The sequence below is a fragment of the Phyllostomus discolor genome, chromosome 2 (assembly GCF_004126475.2).
Source record: "Phyllostomus discolor isolate MPI-MPIP mPhyDis1 chromosome 2, mPhyDis1.pri.v3, whole genome shotgun sequence".
NCBI classification, from domain to species: domain Eukaryota; kingdom Metazoa; phylum Chordata; class Mammalia; order Chiroptera; family Phyllostomidae; genus Phyllostomus; species Phyllostomus discolor.
In genome coordinates, this window is record NC_040904.2 from 176,361,290 (window position 1) to 176,381,992 (window position 20,703).

At 39.8% G+C, this 20,703-nt stretch overlaps 1 protein-coding gene and 1 pseudogene across 1 annotated transcript in view; one reads left to right on the forward strand and one right to left on the reverse strand.

Moving 5' to 3' along the window:
• Positions 1-20,703, reverse strand: part of FGD4 (FYVE, RhoGEF and PH domain containing 4) — a 211,972-nt gene that overhangs the window by 164,182 nt on the left and 27,087 nt on the right. The window lies entirely within an intron of this gene.
• LOC114512875 lies at positions 7,122-18,241 on the forward strand (annotated as a pseudogene).

The following is a 20,703-nucleotide window of genomic DNA, read 5'->3' on the forward strand; positions in this document are numbered from 1 at the left end:
CTACTTGTTGAGTTGACTACTCATTGGCTTTGTGAAATACCCAGAAAGTGCAGAGCTTTACCTAACTGTTCCCTGATGGAATCACTTGATAGAACACTGACAAAACAGTCCCGAGGTGACTACATTCCAAACCCTGGAAGCAAACACAATGTGTAGTCCTCTTCCTTTGCCATTTTTTGACGTTGGACCGTTACTCAAAACATTCAATTACACTGCCCACACAGAGCGAGGCTTCTGCAAAGACATGGGCAGTGATCAGAAGGCCTGAGTTCTCATTCAAATTCTCACGCAGCCTTCCGGACCTCCGTGCTGCCGACAGCGGTGCTGCCTGCCCCCTTACTGCACAGGCTCCAGGTGTGCCGCGCAGACCAAAACCAAACAGACAAAGAGACAAAACCATATTTGTGGGAATTGTATCAACATTCCTTCAGTGGAGACCTCTTGACTATTGGAAATATGAAGTCAAGGTGGATGAGTCATTTAAACAATGGTGTATGTCTTGTGCTGTGCTTGTGCTTGTGCTGTGCTGATGTATGTCTTTTGGGAGACAAAACTAATTTGTCTCCCAAAGAATTCCTATTTAGTAATTAATCCACAACAAAGGTGCTCTTTCTACTGACATTTTTAATTACATACTACAAAGAATTTTGGAAATCAAGATTTTTAGTAATAAGGCAGAGATGGGTCCAACGTCAGTAATGGTTTACTTTTACTTACTAGGTACATAGTAGGTTAGCAAGCTAGCTAACCTCTTGAATCCTTGGGTTTTGTTTGCTTGTTTGGCTTTTGGCGGTGAAGGAGTTTTCAATGAAGCACAAATAAGATAACACACACCAAGTTGTGAGCAAGAAGGCCCCAGTCAGTATCGCTACCCTGCTCCATCAGCAGCTAGGGCAGCAGTGCGCTTCCTCCCACAGTTCACACCTGAGCTGCTAAAGTGGTCTCACGCAGGTTCACTAGGCGATGTGACTTAACACAATCTCACTGATCCAAGAACTTCAAGAAATCAAGAAATGAGGTTAAAATCCACCCACAGAAGACATGCAGAGTGAGCAAACATTTTCGCAAAAATGTCAGCTGTGATTCACAGAACTTAGGTTGCATTTTCTTTCTGTTCTCACCGCCTTTGAGCATGGCTATGACACGAGTGCGTGTGGTGTGAGCTGACAGAAATGTCAGTGCCTCCCTGGGAGCCAACCCGGCGTCTCTCGGGAGGCAGCACCTTCTAGTTTTGAATTTGGCCCTGGATGTTGCCAACCTGGGAAGTCTTCAGTTAAGACAGAAAATCAAGACAAAAGAATGTTTTCTTATTATCTTTCTCTCTCAGGCAGAAGATTTTTCAAATTGTGATCCCATCCCATTCAGGGGATCTGACAGACAACAGCAGAGTCTATCAGCACACGGGATGAGTTTCACTTCAGACCCAGCACAAACATGCTCGCACACCACAGACACATGCACACACAGTACTGTACTGAGTTGTAGGTCAGAATTTTGAAAGCCTTTATCTGAAAGCACAGTTACTGACTGCTCTAGTGAAAATAAGTGAAAAAGTATTTACGTATTCAGTTTCCGTGGTAACATTACTTCTTAAAAGTCCTTGGGTACGAAAGAAACAGAAGTCAGTTTAAAATAGTGAACTTTTCAGCACTCTGGTTCCAACTGATCATTAGGATGCCCAGAAAATGAATACATTTTCAAGACAAGAGACAAAGATATGAAAAGATTTACCAGGGAGGGGGCAGGTGCAGAGGGAAGAACAGTTTATTAATTCCAGGTACTGACCTAGGTTGTCTGCCAGGCACACAGCTAGGCTTCCTCCTTTCATCCTCGCAGTCCTGCAAGGGCCGCAGGGTGGCAGCCGCTATGACTTCAGAGTTGTGCATGTTAAGTGATGACCTAGTGAAGATCGTTTTCTTGTAGTTACAGAACTGGCAAGTTTGGTCATCACCACCTGTTGACTAGCAGTGTCCAGTTGTGGCTAAACAGTTCCTGTATTCAGGATTGGGAATAGCCAGAAGGCAGAATAGAGAACATCTTCCAGATTCTAATTTTTTCCCATAAATAGAATACACTCAAAACAATACCTTAATTGGGATAAAACTGGAATCTAAGAGCAAGACCAGCTAGTGACTTGCTGTGTGATCTTGCAAAAGCTACCTTCTATGGACTTCCATTCGTGGATCTATAAAATCAAAATGACTGTGCCTTACCTCTTTGATGGCAGAGCTTTGCAAAGTTTTCGACAGCTAAGATTTTATGATTCATGCCTTTAAGATGACGCATGCTAAGTAATAAATTCCACCACTAGAAACTTCATCACCAGAGGCAGAATTAAAATAAGGAACAGAAAAATCCACTCGAGGGCACCAATTCTTTCCCTGTGGCACCCTGACTGGTCTCTTCCTAACTCCTCCCCTGCTGGTCTATGGCTGACTAGGCTTCCTAATCTTATAGGCCTGCCTACAGTTCTTGCCTCTGTCTTGCCACCTAGTGGTATCAGAATTTGCATGACTAGAGTAATGTTAACTCCTTGTGTTCAAGAGACAGAAAAGTCGGGGCCACTCCCCAAGCCAACCAAAGTCTTCTCAGCCACAGGCAGGAGCCACAAGACTCCAGTGTAAAATGGGGATAATACAGTCTATAATGTTTCCTAAACAGCTAAGCACTGCGCCTGGCTTGTGGTAGCTACACTGTTTCCCTTATTATCATCCTGGTTCTACTCTCTTGAGATGATGGGGAAGAGGAGTGGCCCCTCGGGTAACTAAGTATAGCCCCAAGCATTTCTGCACTTACAAAGTGCTTCCAGCCTTTTGTGTATTTTTAGAAATCTTTCGAAACCTATTTGGATAAAAATTATGTTTTGTTTTAAATAAAAGTATATACTGGCTTCCTCATAGATAAAAAAGATACAGGCAGAACGCAAATGCTAGTGCATGGTAGGGTTTCAGCAGCATTGATTTAAAAGGTGAGCAAACCTTGGAGAGAAGATATAAGTGAAAGTTAATGGACTTGACCCAGAATAGGGAGAGTCAAATACAAGAGAAAATAATGTAATAATAGCAATGAATTATTGAATACTTAAAAGTCTTATATATGTCACTGCATGTGACATTCACTAGAAAAGGCAAACCATGGGACAAGCTGTGAAGGCATTTGAGGCTGCCCCATAAAGAACGGAAAAGTAATTTTTCTGCCAACTTTCCTATGCCACAGATGTAGTGTTTACTTATCATCAACCACCTGATATTCTGCACACACAAAAAAACAAGCCAAATTCCAAACTAAAAAGGTCACAGTGATGACCTTTAAAAAGCCAAAATGAAGGATAATAGTCACAGGGGAAAGAGCATAAACCAGGAACAACAGACACAGTTACTTCTATTTTAAAAATGCAGGACATTCTTGAAATTTCCCCAGGAGGGTTTCTGTTTGTTTTATAGCATCTCCCGGTCAGTGCTCTGTGCAAATATGTGGATTCAAATTCCATTCTGTGAGTTGTATAAATTCACAGCAGACAAATAAACCACCTGGCGAAAAACCACCAAAATAATCAGAGAAACAGATGAGTAAGATGGAAGCATTACTACTAAACTTGTCAGGCAGAAACCTCTTAAGCATTGTGGCATTTTCCTTCCCCTTGTTAGCTTCCACGACTGCAAAAATCATTGGAGACTTCTGTTACAAGCTGGAGATACATGAATCAGAAGGAGGCACGAAAACCTTTGTCTGAAAAGGGCAACAACAGCAGCAGAAATCAGTAAATGTTGTATTTACACCAGTTTTCGTTGCTTAAATACTTCCATTGCTTTTCCCCACATCCTCCAAATTCGAACTAATCATTTCCCAGGAAAAAAAAATGGTGTTTCCTAACTGAATAGTCTGTTGTCAAACACAAACTTAGAAGAATCAATATTAACTCTGAGCATGCCAAGTAAGTTGTGGGCCCCAGACACAGAAACAAGTAACACATGTCATTTATGGAGTAAGATGTCTCAGGTAAGGTTACTATACATACAACTTCATAAAAATTTCACTAGTACTAAACTGGAAAAAGGGAGTTACTTGTATTCTTTATCTCGGATTTTCTAATGCCCAGTTATTCGATAGGAACAATATGTAGAAAGACTGGGTTTTGAAGAGACTTCAGCTAAAGAACTGAATCTGCAGTACAGTAACTGATGTCTATCTGTAAAATGGCAACATCTACTTCACAGCCTCGCTGGCAATGTCATGCCACACAGCATATACTAAAAAGCAAGCCACAGACTACAGTACTTAGTGGGAACCAAATAGATCCTCAAATGGCGAACCCCTTTGCCTTAGTTTTACAGCATCTTTTTCTAAACCAGGCATCTCCAATTTTGAGTTATACAACCCATAAAAACTTTTTGACCCTGCACCCCAGAATATTAATATTTATAGATTCTATATATGTACCACTGTACTAATATATTACAAAATAGAACTTTAATAAGTTCTATTAAAGATAGAACTTATACTTTCACATGAAACATAGTGATCTCAAGGCATGATAAAACTGAAGCCAAAGTTCCTACTTGATGACAGTGGATGGCAAATCAGATGTTAAAGGATCTTCATTATCATTCTGACTTTGTTTTTTTGGTCACCATCTTAATCTATTGTTGCCAAACTTAAGAGTTTTCCAGCTTGCAGTGCTGTATTGAAAAATGAGATGTGGTTGTCTTAAGGTAGGTTTTTTGGGTTTTTTTTTACTTACAGTAAGTGAAGGAGACTGGATTCATATGCAAAGTTCTGCCTCCCAGAAGGGAGGCTTAGGCATTGCTTACATACACTATTTGGTCATTGGACCAGAGCGGGAGGAGGGAAGTACCAGATGCCCTTCACAGTCCCTTTCAGCCTTGGGACTCTGATTTTTACTGAATTTGCATTTGATTAGCATACATACTGTTCTCAGCACAAATAACAATGTAATTTTTTTAATAGTACCTAATACACTGACCATTTTTTAAAAAATTCTTATGTATTTTCAATTACAGCTTACATTCAATATTATATTAGTTTCAGGTGTAGGGCATAGTGCTCAGACATTTGTATAACTTATGAAGTGATCACCCTGATAAGTCTAGAACCCACGTGGCGCCATACTCGTATAGCTATTACAGTATCACTGACTATATTTACTATGCTGTACTTTACATCCCTGTGACTATTTTGTAACTGCCTATTTCTACTTCTTAATGCTTTTATCTTTTCCACCCATGATCATTTGTAATGAAATAACCCAGACCACATATGCATGTACTCACACATAAACACACCAAAAGACACAACTTTTGAGGGCTGGATTCATTGAAGAAAGCCTTGAAGTTCATGGAATGCTGTAACAATACATATCAATTTGACAAGCCAAGCACAGGCTGTCTTTTCTTACAAAAGACCCTAGCAATTAGGTATTAGAAATTTCCCTCCATGTGCTACAGACGCTGTGGTGTATTCATGGTAGATTCTTTCGGCATGACTGGTTACAAAATGAAGACAATTGTAATGACAAGAGAAGTAATCTAGTTCCTACAGTTTCCCATCTTAAGGGGACCATGACATCTTTAGGCATTACTATTTTAGGTATAGCAGTCTCAGGTTAAGTTAATGGGCAAAAATGACTCAAGACACACTGGCTAAAATATAAAATGTCTCACAGTGATTCTCCTTCATTACCACTGATTTCTAGTTTAAAATAAAAACAGTAAACAAGATTAAGCAGAATACTTTTGAAGATGACCCTGTTTTTCTTGGTTGAAATGATATGTTTACCAATAAGTAATTTTCTATTGGGAGTAAAAGGGAGAAAACTGTACTTGAACAATGATTAAAATAAAAAAAGAAAAAATCTAATAATAAAGTTAAAATATATATTTTTTCAAAAAGGCAAATTTTTTTTAAAAAAAGCAAAAAATGGCAAAAAAGGCTAATGATATAATATAGAATACATGAAAAGTACAGAATAGAAGTCCTATTTTGCTTCTTAATATCTGAGGGTTCCCAAATAATTTAATTCTTTCATCCAGTACATGCCTGCCCATTATGGAGCTCAGAACAGGTTATACCAGTTCATGTCCTCTCATTTCCATTTTGTCTCATGTCCATTTTGAATCATCCCGTGGATTCAAAAACAACAAATGTTTAAACAAATATTTCTTTTAAAAGAGGAAGAAAAAGAAGGAGGAGGAAGAGGATCAAGAGGGAGAGGAGGAAGAGGAGTGGAAGGGGAGGAAGAGGAGGCAGGAGGAGGGGGAGGAGGGCCCAGCTCAGTAGCTGACTGAAGACCTTTGTGTCTCACACACTAAAGGGGAGGCAGAAGTCTCAGACAGAGGCTTACAAAAAATGGCAGATTATTTGTTCACTGGGATTTCCATTTTAAAGGACTGCATCCCTTTATGCAAAAAAACTACTGGACTTCTCTAGAATACACGGCAGCGCTGATTTTTCTTAATGTCCATCAGTTCTTTCAAATTAACTTTTGATCATGTACTTTGTGTCTCCGGATTATGTCTCTGAGACATGATTATGTCTCTGGATTAACAACATTCAAGGATAAAAGAACATGACCTGAACTTTAAGAAGTTTCGGTTGAAACAGATCCAAAGTTAAACTAATGACAATAACAATAATGCCAATTGTATAAATAAGGTTATAAATAAATCCTCCCACCAGTTCCTTTGCCTTGTGAACTGACCTTTGAGTTTTGAGCAGAATAATTTCTCTTAAAAGTGGCAGTTCCAGAAGAATCAAGGAGCAGTGTTCTTTTACTGTAATACTCCCTCCAAGTCACCAGATAGCAATTATTCAGGTGCCAGGAGAACAGGAAGAAAATTAGACAATAGGATGGCTGCTCACCCGCTGTCCCCTTAAAACTCCTTCACATCCCTATCTCCTGAAGCCAGCAATTGTCACGTCATGAGTACTTTTTGATCACATCCAAAAGTATCCAATTACAGTGAGAAAAAAACTGGCATAATGTATTTCCTGAATTTCAACCAATTTTAGATCATTTTTAATAAAAGCTTTAGGAGAACTGTAACATTGCTAACAATTTCATTCAAATTATATCTAAACAAGCATAACATAGTATTTTAGCAATGGCACCAGCTAGAAATAAGAGACCTAAACTCACTGTTCAGGACAGTAATGCTCGTGGCAGCATTCGCACAAAAGAACTGTGGTCAGCAAATGGACAAAACCTACCCATTAAAATGATTAATTCCTTTTACTTTCTCAATCATTAGACCACCACTATGGCTATCACAGTAACTACCGTTTTTAAGTACAAGGGAAATAACACAATCACAAAATCATATTCGGTAGGATTCTGTGACTTTCAGTTGTTATTTTATTCATTTCCAGTGTAACATTATGATTCAGAGAACAAGTATTTTCATGGAGGCCAAGTCTGGTAAAATGAGAAAGGACCCAGTCTCCTTATTCAGAATCCAGAAATTTGAACTAGATTATGCTGCCTCCTAGAGGCCAAAGGTACATCAAACACCTCTAGACCCATCACAGTGTCTACTTTTAAGGAACATTACATATCCTCAAATTCTTCTTGACAATGACCAAATAAAACATGCCCTGCTTATTTTCTTATATTAAGTGATCCTTTTCCTAATTTATAGGTAGATATCTACTTGCATTAAAAAAAGCTAAAATGGTTAGGGGAAAAGTCCTAGCCAGATAATCTGCTGTCAACCACAGAAACAGAATATTCATAAATGCAAACATTTAAAATTGTATACTGTTAAGCTTAAATACAGTTATCCTGATAGTTTAGAGCCATATGACTAAAAATATGCTTTAAGTAACAAAGTAAAATTTTATCTGTAAGTATAATGTCCTATTAAACAAAGTGGATAAAGGTGTGTTTCTCAACACAGCAAACATACTGAAAATGAACACGCATGGCATGCAACTGTTGCTGGGAAATCCTTGTTCACAATATTATTGTTACAGAATCTGTAGAAAACAGATGAATAAAACTTAATTCAAGGAAGTCAAGTACAATGCAACCTTCCTCACTTCTTTTTTTGGCTGCATGCTGCCTCATTGTGTTGGTGTAATAAAAGATCTGACAAGTGGGAAGTTTCAATGCATTCACAGGGGGCAATTCTGTAGCAGTTACCCTGGGGACTCCAGCACAAAGAATCATTCTAAGTAGGTCAAAGCTCTCCAAACAGTATTTAGATCACCAAAACTTTCATAAAAGACTTGAATGCTCTATCACTTCACCCAGAAAGGAAGAAAGCTACAAAGAATCACAAGATACATTGTTAGAAATAAGGACATCGAGGACTTAAAAGGGGCAACTATTAAAAGAATTTTCTGAGATTCTTAATTTGAGTCTAGTCAATTTATTTACCAGCAAAGTACTTAATCAAAAGCATATTTATGATCCTGTTGAATTAAAAGAAAGTAAAATAAAACTACTAGATTAGAGAGATAGGCAAATAGAAATCGAAAGCTTTTTAAAACAGTCATTCGGTATGGACTCAGAAGCTGCAACCTATCACATTGTTTCTGTTTTTAAAACATTAGTGATAAAAAGAAACAGATTTAGCCTTGGCTGCTGTAGCTCAGTGGACTGAGCGCGGGCCTGTTCCCCGGAAAGGTGGCTGGTTCAATTCCCAGTCAGGGCACTTGCCTGGGTTGTATGCCAGGTCCCCATTAGGGGGTATGTGAGAGGCAACCACACATTGATGTTTTGCTCCCTCTCTTTCTCCCTTTCTTCTCCTCTATTAAAGAAATAAATAAATAAAATCTTTTTTAAAAAGGAACAGATTTTTCAAAGGCATATAAAACACTAGTGATTGTGAAAAGACAAAATCAAATACTCTACCTGACCAAAAAAAATTTTTTTTGAGATGTTCTAGATTAAATTGCAGTGAGTGGGCTGGAGAGTGAGAAGAGACAGGACAGTTAGCTCGTTAGTAGCTAGGCACCAGCTATCAAGACTGGCCACATTCCTGAGTGTACCTTGGAGCTTTGCACTAACTTCTAGGTGGCTATCTCTGCTATTTTTTTTTTAAAGAAAGCACAGCCAGGCACCATCCAACCCCAGGAGCCTCTGCTGCTCATTTATGCATGAACTTCCCAAACTGTGCCCACAACCAACTTGAAGGAGCAACACTTCTCTCTTATGGACTCTGCCGAGCCTATCCCAGAACTAGCCCCACTTCACCTTCTCCCACCCCCTTCAACTACAGCCAACGTGCATTCTTTCAAAACAACGTACATCTTTCTCCCCTGTACTTTACGTGTAAAGACGGTCGTTAATGCCTAGCCGCAGAGATTTTGCTGATGGTGGTTTAGACGTCCAGGACCTGGTCTTCGTTTTCCTGCCAGCTGTGGCCCAATAAACCTTTCTTTTAACAGACTTCCAACTGTGAAAGCTACACATGTTGTTTAACATATCTACTAACAACCAGAACATAATGAGTATCTTGTGAAGAACACTCGAAAAGCAAATACATGCGTGTAAAACCCTAATTCTTCCTGGACTCCCACTCCAGCCATTGAGAGGCACTGTTTTCCTCATTTCCTCAACAGTTTTCTGGCGGCCTCGGCACAGCAGATGGTGACAAAGGGCGCTGGCTTTAAAAGTCATAGTACCTTTTCCCTCCATGACTCAACAGAAATCCAAGGCCTTCACAGTCACCAAGGAAACAGGATGGGCCTAGAAATGCTGAATCTTCCTGATTCACTGTTACTACTTCTGTTCTGATGTTTAGCTGTAACCTCAGCATTATTTCCGCTAAAATAAACAAAATGAAAATTTGAAACAGATTTTTTGTGTGTGTGACAAGTATCCAAAAACATGTAGGACTCGCTTAAAAAGAGGAAAGTTTATGCTAAAGATATCTCACAGAATCCAAAGGCAGGGCTGCAACTCTCAGTCTCAGGAAACTGGAAGACGACCAGTCTCGGTCTCCGGACTTGGAAGACCACCAGAAATCAAGGGAGTGTCTGCTTCTGGCCTCTCCGCGTCATTTCAAGGACTATTCTTTCTCTCCGCAACCTTCTCTGCTACTCATTCTCCCTGGCCTGCCACACGGTTGGGAAAATTTCCCAGCTGAGGGACCTGAGGAAAAGGCTGACAACTCTAACACATTTAAGAGTATATTAAGGAAACTTAGACTTACCCACGAGGCGCCGGGACTGGGCGGCGGTGGGATTCTATGGACGTCCACTGTGCGGCAGGTGCTAAGGCGTTATATAGGGCTGTGCAGGATGCATGGGGGTATTGGGACGTGACCCACTCCAGATACGGGAAAAATGTTCCTCATGCTTGCCTGGGGCAGAACTACAGCCTGCTCCAGGAACCAGCACCAATCCGGCTGGAGGATGGGGGGAGGGTTAGACCAGTCAGTTTTTGAGGGAATTTAGGAGAAGCAATCTGTTCTACCCTGGATCTAGCTGGCAGGTCCAGAAATGCCCAGACAGCAGTCACATCATGGAATAGTCTTTCCTTTATATATACCGGCCCCAATTTCACATATTAATATGATTTTCCTGGTCTGATATTCTGACTGGCCCAGCTAAGGTCTGCCTATGAAATCATCTATGCTATTAGATTGAATGGTATCTGAAAGCCCATTTTGTGATGAATTCTATTGGCTTATATATGTCTGACAATGTCTCAAATGTCTTAATTTCACCTTTAATTTTTTTAAATTTATTATTATTTTTTAATGTAGGGTTTTTTTAAATGTAGGGTTTTTTAAAGATTTTATTTATTTATTTTTAGAGAGGAAAGGGAAGGAGAACAAGAGAGAGAGAGAAACATCAATGTGCAGTTCCTGGGGGCCATGGCCTGCAACCCAGGCATGTGCCCTGACTGGGAATCGAACCTGCGATGCTTTGGTTCAAAGCCCACGCTCAATCCACTGAGCTATGCCAGCCAGGGCAATTTTTTTTTTTAATTACAGTTGACATACAATATTACATTGGTTTCAGGTGTACAGCATAGCAATTCAACACTTACATACATTGTAAAGTAATCACCATATTTAGTAACCATTTGTTACCATGCAGAGTTATTATAACATTATTGACTCTATTTTCTATGCTGTACATTACATTTCTGTGTCTTATTTTATAAATGAAAGTCTGTGCTTTTTATTCCCATCTCTCAACATCTTCCTCATTTTACTTCTATTTTTGAAAGACATTTTCAGTGAGTATAAAATTCTAGGTCTGTAGTTTCTTTTTTTGAGTACTACAGAGATATTCTTCCTCTGTTTTCTCATTTGCATTGTTTCCAAGAAGAAATTGGCTGCCAAAAACCCTTATCTTTATTCCTCTATATGTAATGAATCTTGTTTTCCCTGGCTAATTTTAAGATTTTTTCTCTTTATCACTGGATTTGAATAATCTGATTATGATGTGCTCCTGTGTAACTTTCTTAGTGTTTCTTGTGCCAGGGGTTTACTGAGCTTCTTGGATATATGGATTTATTGTTTTCATCAATTTGAAAATACTTTGGCTATTCAATTTCTCTCCTGACCCCCACCCCTTTCTTCTATCCATCCTTCAGGGATTACAAGCGCACCATACCAGGCAGCTTAATGTCCACAGCTCATGTATCCTCTTTTCATTATTTCCCCTCACTTTCCCACTTCCCTAGGGATTTGTTGTAGATCATTTCTATTATGCCCAAAAGTTTAGTAATCTTTTCTTCTGCAGTTCGAATGTGCCATTTATCCCATTTGGAGCACTTTTCACCTCGTACAGTGTAGTTTCCGTCTTTAGTTCTATTTGGGTCTTTTTTTACATCTCCCATATCCACACTTAACACTTTTTAAATATGTAATACAGTTATAACCTGTTTAATGACCTTCTCTGATAATTCTAACATCTGCATTAGTTCTGGGTTGGTTTCAAGTGATAACTTTTTTCATTAACGGGTGTGTTTCCCTGTTTCCTTGCATGCCTAGTAATCATTGACAGGATGTCTAACATTTTCAATTTCACTTAGCTGGATGTGGGATATTTTTGTATTCCTATAAATATTCTTGAGTTTTGTTCCAAGATGCAGTTAGAAATTACTTGGAACAGTTTGTGCCTTTCAGGTCTTGCTTGTATAGTTTGTTAAACAAGTCTAAGGCGTTTCTTGGTCTAGGGCTAATTCCTTCCCACTATTACTGTAAAACTATCCCAAGTATTCTACCAAAGACAGCTTTTTAAAAATATTATTTGTTTTAATTAGAAATATAAGAGCTCAAATCAGGCTCTTTCCAAGCAAGTCAGGCAAGTTTATTAATAAGTCTAAACACCATTTTGCTTGTCTGTAGGATGAACGTATAATTATCTGTCAAACTGAGACACTTACCCGAGACCATGCTAAATGAGATGAGATGCCGGTATAAAAAAACCAGAGAAGTCCCAGGGAGACCAGTGTTATACAGAAAATGGAGATTACAACATGTAACTCTCATAGTTATTGCTTGTAAGCAAACAGGGGTGTCCAACCCACAGCCCACAGGCCACATGCAGTCCAGGATGGCTATGAATGCAGCCAAACACAAAATTGTAAATTTACTTAAAACGTTTTTTTTTTTTTTTTTGGCTCATCAGTTTTCGTTAGGGTTTGTGTATGTAATGTGTGGCCCAAGACGACTCTTCTTCTTCCAGTGTGGCCCAGAGACACCAAAAGGTTGGACACCCATTTGAAATATCTAACAAAGGGTTTGTCATAGAAGAAGACTTCTATTTTATTATAATTGGATATAGTTCTATAGGTTCCAGAGATCTGCAACATATCCTTCACAACTGCCATCCCACCTTTGCCATCCTGAATGTTACCAATCCTTCAAAATTAAGCTCAAATACCATTTACTGGTAGTCATTTCATGAAGTCATCTGTGACCATCCAAACCTAGCAGACAATTGGCAAAAAAGCAGTATGGTCTGAAAAACCAGACTCTGGCATGATCCGACCAGAGAGGGAAAAAGGAAAACAAATTTTAAATCAAGACAAATAGAAGTGAGGCCTTGTACCCCATACCCAATCTGAACCACAGTGGGAACACATTGTGCTCTTCAAAAGGCTGTTTATGGAGAACATTCTGGTAAAGTGACAGAGTAGGAAGCACCAGGTGCCTGCATCTCCACTTAGACAACGACTGCACTGGCAGACTCTGTCTGATGCAACTATTTTGAAACTCTAGAGTCTGGTTAAAAGGTCAATTTCAGCTCTTAGCACAGCCGCAATAACCCACCCCCACCCCAGACACTTGCTAGGCAGCTGTGCATATGTTCCTGGGGCAGAGGCATACAGCTTGTGGGAACTAGGGCAGGCAAAAAAGGGCTCTGTCCTCCAAATAATGAGGATCTACGCTCTCATCGCTGGCTGCTGCTTTTGATCACAGAGGGGCAGACAAAAAGTTGGGCAGCCATTGTTGTTATACCTTTCCATTATCCTCCCCTACCAGCTAAAGTGATTTACAGGGGATTTAAAGAGTGAAGAGCCCTCCTTTCTCACTTCATTTTCCACTTTTTCCCATTTCAGGAGGCAGACATTAAAGATCAGAACATCCAATAACTCCTGAACATACAGGAGAATTAGAAACTGACCACTCACATGCCCACAAAAAGGCTCAGAAAAAACCTGAGGAAACCTTAAGTTTGCACCCCAGGCTCAACCTCAGCATGGAGACAGCCTACAACAATAAGAAAAAAAAAACTAAAAAAAAATAATCAAACACCAGAAATTTTCAGAAAGTGGAAAATCTAATTTCTTGAGTTAATACATTATTACATTGAAATGTCCAATGGTCAACAACAAAATCACAGATATGCAAATAAACAGGAAAAAATAACCCATTCAAACAAACAAAAATAAACAGAAATTATCCTTGAAAAAGACCTAATGGCAGATATACTAGACAAAGACTTTAAAACAAATCTCATAAAGATGTTCAAAAACTAAAGGAATATGAGAAGATAGTCAATAAAATGTGACAAAATGGAAACATCAATAAAGAGATAAAAAACTTAAAAATATACCAAAAAGAAATTCTGAAGCTGAAGAATTCAATAACTACAATGAAAATTTCACTAGAGGGACTCAAAATCAGATTTGAAGAGGCAGAAGAAATAATCACCAACATTGAAGACAGAACAATGGAAATGACCAAGTATGAGGAATAGAAAGGAAAAAACTGAAGGATGGCAGAGTCTCAGGGCCTGTGGGACACATCATCTAGTGGACCAAAACACACATCACGGGAGTCTGGAAGTTTAAGTTGATCAGTTTTGTTCTTTTCCCAGATTGTTTTGGCTATTTGAGATTCTGTATGATTTTTAGGATGGGTTCTCCCTATTTGTGCCAAAAAAAAAAGTCATTGGACTTTTGACAGGGATTGCATTGAATCTGTGGATTGCTTTGGGAAGTATTGGCATTTTAACATTTTAGTTCTTCCAATCCAAGGAAATGGGGTGTGTTTCCATTTATTTATGTCTTTTTAAACATCTTTCAGCAATGCTTTGGTAGCTTACATTGTACAAATCTTTCCCTGTCTTGGTTAAGCTAATTCCTAAGTATTTTATCCTTTTTGACATTATTGTAAAGGAAATTGTTTTCATAATTTCCTTTTCAGTGTATTCACTGTTTGTACGTAAAATGCAAGTGAGTTTTGTGTGTGGACTTGGTATCCTACTTGCTGAATTCATTCATTAGTCCTAACAGTTTTGTGTGTATATGTGTTTGTGGAACCTTTAGGGTTTTCTACAGAGAAATTTGTATCATCTGCAAACAGAGATAATTTCACTTTGGACATCTTTTCTTCAAAAAGAATAAAACTGGCCAATTCACACTTACTAATTTCAAAAATCACTGTAATGCTACAGTGATCATAACAATTTGCTATTGGCATAAAGACAGCCATACAGACCAATGGAACACAATATAGAGCTCAGACATTAACCTTTAGGTACATGACCAAATGATGTTTAACAAGGGTGCCAAGAGGGCTCAGTGGGAGAAGGACAGTCTTTTCAACAAATGGTACTGGGAAAACCGGATACTCAGATGCAAAAGAATAAAGTTGGACCTTTACCTAATACCATATGCAGAAGTTAATTCAAGATTGCTGCCCTGGCTGGCATAGCTCAGTGGATTGAGCGCAGGCTGAGAACCAAAGTGTCACAGGTTTGATTCCCAGTCAGGGTACATGCCTGGGTTGCAGGTCATGACCCCCAGCAACTGCATATTGATGTCTCTCTCTCTCTCTCTCTCTCTCTCTCTCTCTCTCTCTCTCTCTCTTTCTCTCTCTCCCTCCTTCCCTTCCCTCTCTAAAAATAAATAAATAAAATCTTAAAAAAAAAAAAAAAAAAAAAAAGATTTCCTTGGCTGGTGTGGCTCAGTAGACTGAGTGCCAGCCTAAGAACTGAAAGGTCATCGGTTTGATTCCCAGTCAGGGCACAAGCCTGGCCTATAGGCCAGGTCCCCATTTGGGAGTATGCGAGAGGCAACTGAGTGATGTGTCTCTTGCACATCCATGTTTCTCTCCCTCTCTTTCTCCCTCCCTTCCCCTCTCTCTAAAAATAAATAAATAAAATCTTAAAAAAGATAAATTAATTCAAAATAGATCAAGAACCTAAATGAAAGACCTAAAACAATAACACTCTTAGAAGAAAACATAGGACAAAAGATTCATAACAATGCATTTGGTAATGATTTCTTGGCTAAGACATGAAGGCACAGGTAACAAAAGAAGAACAGACAAATTGAATTTTGTGAAAATTTAAAAATGTTGTACCTCAAAAGACACTATTAAAAGAATAAAAAGGCAACCCACATAAAGGAAGAAAGTATTTGCCAATCTGATAAAGAAGTAATACCCAGAATATAGATAGAAATCCTAAGACCACCACCACAACAACAAAACAAAATAATCTAATTCAAAGACAGGCAAAGGACTTGAATAGCGATTTCTCCAAAGAAAATATAAAAATGGCCAATGAGCACATGCAAAGGTGCTCGATATCACTAATGATCAAGAAAATGAAAATAAAAACTTCAGTGAGATTGTACTTCACAACCATTGAAATGGTTACTATCAAAGACAGAAAACAAATGCCAGTGAGGGTCTGGAGAAATCAGAACCCATGTGTATTTTAGTGGGGATGTGAAATGGTACAGTCACTGTGGAAAACAGTATGATGGTTTCTCCAAAAATTAAAAACAGAACTCCCAGACTTCTCTGTGATAGGCACTGGGTTGAGAGGGGTGTGGCCTTCTCCTCTTCCCACTAGGACACATTGTCATTTATTGATACCGATGCACTCAGAAAAGAGGGATTCCTGGCAAAAACAACACTTTGCCTGCTGTGTTCAAGGCTCCCATGCGACCAGATACTGTGAACTTTGTTCACCCCAACTCGTGTGAAAACAACACACAGCCCTACGCTCTGAGTGGATTAGCAGTCATCAAACTGGTGCTGAGTTGTGGGGCCCTGCAGAGCTGTGGTTCAAATTCCCAGAGCTCGAGGTGGTGGGACTCACTGCCCCAACCAGGGTGCTTCTGGTTAGGGGGCTGCATGTATACACTAACCAAAACCTGGTGGGTTGGCACTGCAGACTGAACACAGCACAGAAGCAATGTGCCATCAACTCTGCCCTGGCTGCCTTGGGTTTATCAGCCCTGTTCATGCCTAAATGTCATCGTATTGACAAAGTTCCTGAACCTACTTTGGTGGTTGAAGATAAAGTTGAAGGCCACCAGGAGACCAAGGAAGCTGTTTTGCTTCTTCAGAAACTCAAGGCCTAGAATGATATCAAAGAGATCTATGCCTCTCAGTGAATGACAGCTGGTGAGGGCAAAATGAGAAACCATCGTCTATCCAACGCAAGGGAACTTGCGTCATCTATAATGAGGACAATGGTATCAACAAAGCTTTCAGAAACATCCCTGGAATTACTCTGTTTAATGTAAACAAACTAAACCTTTTAAACGTCTTCTGCTAGGCACTCGTTTCTATGTTTGGGCTGAAAGTGTTTTCCTCAAGTATTGGGTTGACTAAAAAGTCCGTCACATCTTTTTCCCATAAAATAAAAGACACATTTTTTATTTTTCACCAATAACTCTAATGACTTGGATATTTTGAATATGTCAGCTATCACCTGCTATTGACTTCCAGTAGGTAGAGGCCAGGGGTGCTGCTAAACATCTTCCAACGCATAAGACAGACCCACAGAATTAGTTGGTCAAAATGTCAACAGTACCAAGAAACTTGGCAAAATACTTTTGACACATTCGATCAGTACAGCACTTTCTCCATAATACTGCACAATTTTTTTATTGCATTTCAGTAGCGTTTGTACCTTTCTTGAAATAACAAAGCATTGCTTATTGAAATGTTGCTTATTTTCTTCCATCTTCAATATTAAAATGGCTGCAAGTCACTAATTTTGATGGTGGTTTTTTTACATATACGCTGATATGACAGCTGTCACAATACAATCTAACAAAATAGCTTTAAATGAAGTTAAAGACAATGAAGCACTACTAGAACCATTGTACAGTTCTAGTAACAACAATGTAAAAATGTAACAGACTTTTTGATCAACCTAGTATGTGATCTGTATGACACTTGGTGTAAGGCTGCCCCCGCTGACTAGTAATGTTATACAACCTTCCATGCACGAGATGCTCAATACAGACCTTAGCAGAATCATGAAAAGCCCAGAGATCCAAAGAGCCCTGGAGCACCACTCAAGAAGACCCATTGAAGAGTCCTGAAGAAGAATCCACCGACAAACTTGAGAACCATGTTGAAGCCAAACCCATACGCAAAGACCATGTGCCAGAACACTGTTCCTCACCAGGCTGAGAACCATTGGCTCTGGGCGGGTAAAGCAGCAGCAGCTCTAGAAACCAAATCAGATGAGAAGGGGGTTCCAGTCAAGAAGCCTGTGGTAGAGAAGGAAGGAAAGAAGGCTGTTGGCCTTACAAAGCAGAAGCAGCCTTTGGTGGGGGGAAAAAGGCTGCAGCTTCCAAGAACCCAGCAGCCGAGATTAATCCCACAGAAAAGAAACCTGCCACAGAAGGAAAGAAGCCTGAAGCACACGTTTAAATTAGTTTATTCCATAAAGGTCAAATCAGATTAGACAGCTAAATTTGTTTTGTTTTTATTTACTTATTTTTAGAGATAGGGGAAGGGAGGGAGAAAGAGAGGGAGAGAAATGCTGATTTGCAAGAGAGAAACATCCATCGGTTGCCTCCTGCACACCCCCTACCAGAGACCTGGCCCACAACCCAGGCATGTACCCTGACTGGGATTGGAACCAGCAAGCCTTCAGTTCAAGGGCCTGTGCTCAGTCTACTAAGCTACACCAGCCAGGCTATTTAGTGCGTTCTTTACCATAAAGTGTTAAACCGCTTTGGCTATCAAGAGTCACATGGTTTCATAGGACAACAATAGACTAGAATGAAATGATTCACCAACCATGTGATCATTGAAACTCTCTACTTTTTGCTTCAGGATCCCAACGACCAAAGAACAGTAAATCTACCCAGTCCAGCCAGCTGTATTATTTTGCAGTGTGGCTGCACCTCACAAACTGATACACCTACTCTCATATTGGTAACTTCTTCAGCAGCTTCCCACTTTTGATTTGCCAGATTCCAGTCTTAGACAACTGAGTATATTTACTTGCTTTTGGATAAAACATTGTCAGCCCACGCAACTTGTGCAACAGTAATCTCTAGATTCATAACAAAAAGAGGTGTTAACAGTGTCTGGCACATATTAAGACTCAGGCTTCCACAAGAAGTTCCATGTACCACGGGCACAGATACAAACCCTTTTCCTATGAAACTGCTACCCAAATCACACACACAAAAAAAGCAAATACGATGGCTTCCCAGAAGTGCCATGTCAGGACACACTTAAGAATAGGAAATGTGAAGAAGAAGAAATGATCAGAACTTTAAAGTCAGCATGATTTTCAATCAATTAGAACTTTGGGGACCATTCAACAGCTGGTCAGAGTGTCCACATTTACACAGCTTCCTCCAAAATACGTAAGCGTACAAAAGAAAGAATGTTCAGGAAACTCAATTTTGCAACAAACTGGCTCCTTCTCAAAGAAGGAATGTTGTTCAGGGAAGGAAAGAAGCCCTGTGACTGTTATCTCTGCATCAGCACAACCTTCAATAGTAACTTGCTTCTCACGCCTACGTGGGAGAAACAAGAAAACAGACATCTTTCTAAGAAATAACACAAATACCAGAAAGAAACTGAAACACCACTGGTAATGTCTTCCTATAATTTTAAAATCAGAGAATCACAAATTTGTGTAATATTCTCATTTACACTGCAATCCCTAGTAATGAGAATTATGGGTAGATATGTAGGATTTTTAAGCCAGTTCTAACATCTTTGCATGTTATGCTACTATACAAACCTACAGCTTTACTTACTACTTATGCCTAAAATATATCATCATATATAACATTTATGTAATAACATCACAAGCTGTCCAAAAATAATAAATATAAGTATTGACACAAGAATCAAAATGGATTGTGTAGATGAGGACAAAACAGAAAAAAGATACCTAATTAGATGGGGGGGGGGGTCTAACAAAAAAAAGTAATTTAAGATTAAGGGAGTACAGGAAAGATATCAGTTATCCCTTCACAAAGCTTTACCCACAGTAGAAGAGAATTAAACTAGTCCTCTCATACCTGCCACACTCAAACTTAGAACCACGCTCCCCGAGGCTCAGGATGTCCACACGTGGGTCAGCCTGGCACCGTCAGTGTCAGGGCCCAAGAGGTGTGTGGACATCTGCACGGAGGGAGTGGTGGCGGCAACAGTGGGAGATTAGTTATGCACAGCAGCACCAACCGCATAAGGAGTATAGTAAGGATGATAGGAGCCAGGTTCCTGACTTTAAGGGAAGGAAGTTGCCAATATGGCAAGGGCAAAAGCCGAAATGAATGCTGTGGTGTCAGATTAGGACTGGCTACATCTGTATGAATGCCTCACGACTCTTAGGTAGATAGACAAGTGTAAATGTGTATATGTACATATGTATGTATGTAAGTGCGTGTATTCCCTAGCTGAGAAGACGTGGGAACAGTACCACCGCAATAGCCATGGTAATATCTAGCACCCAGGTCTTAGTTTCTAAACACCATTCTCTGAGTACCGTGGAGAAATGGCTGATTCAGGACTGGAGCAGGAAAGAACACGGTGACCCTGGAGCACAGGTGGAAAACACAAGGCCTTCAGCTGAATCCAGCCCTCTGCCCTGTTTTATCCGGACTGGAACCTTGTTTCTTACCCGGCAGCAGCACCGAGCTCTTGCTTAACTGTTAAGGAGCAGTTAAATTTATACAGTCCTAAAATTATTTCAGCCCTTTGAAGGCAACTGCAAGGCTGATGTGGCCCCTGGTGAAAATGAGTTTGACACCCCTGCCCTAGAACATGCGGTGCCAGTCAGAAGTGCTCAAAGAATTACGGGGGGAGACAAAGTTAGTGGTCACGCTGGCTGTTGGTGACAGGCCAAGAGGCTGTTTGCAGAGGGAGCTGAAGGTGAATACCACAGGACTGAGATCTCAGCTGAAGGGCAGTGCTCCAGCTACTGAACTTTCAGCAAGTGGGCCTTTTGAATGTCATGATCTTTCTCGAAAAGTTTTCTTGTGTGTAAAAAATAAAC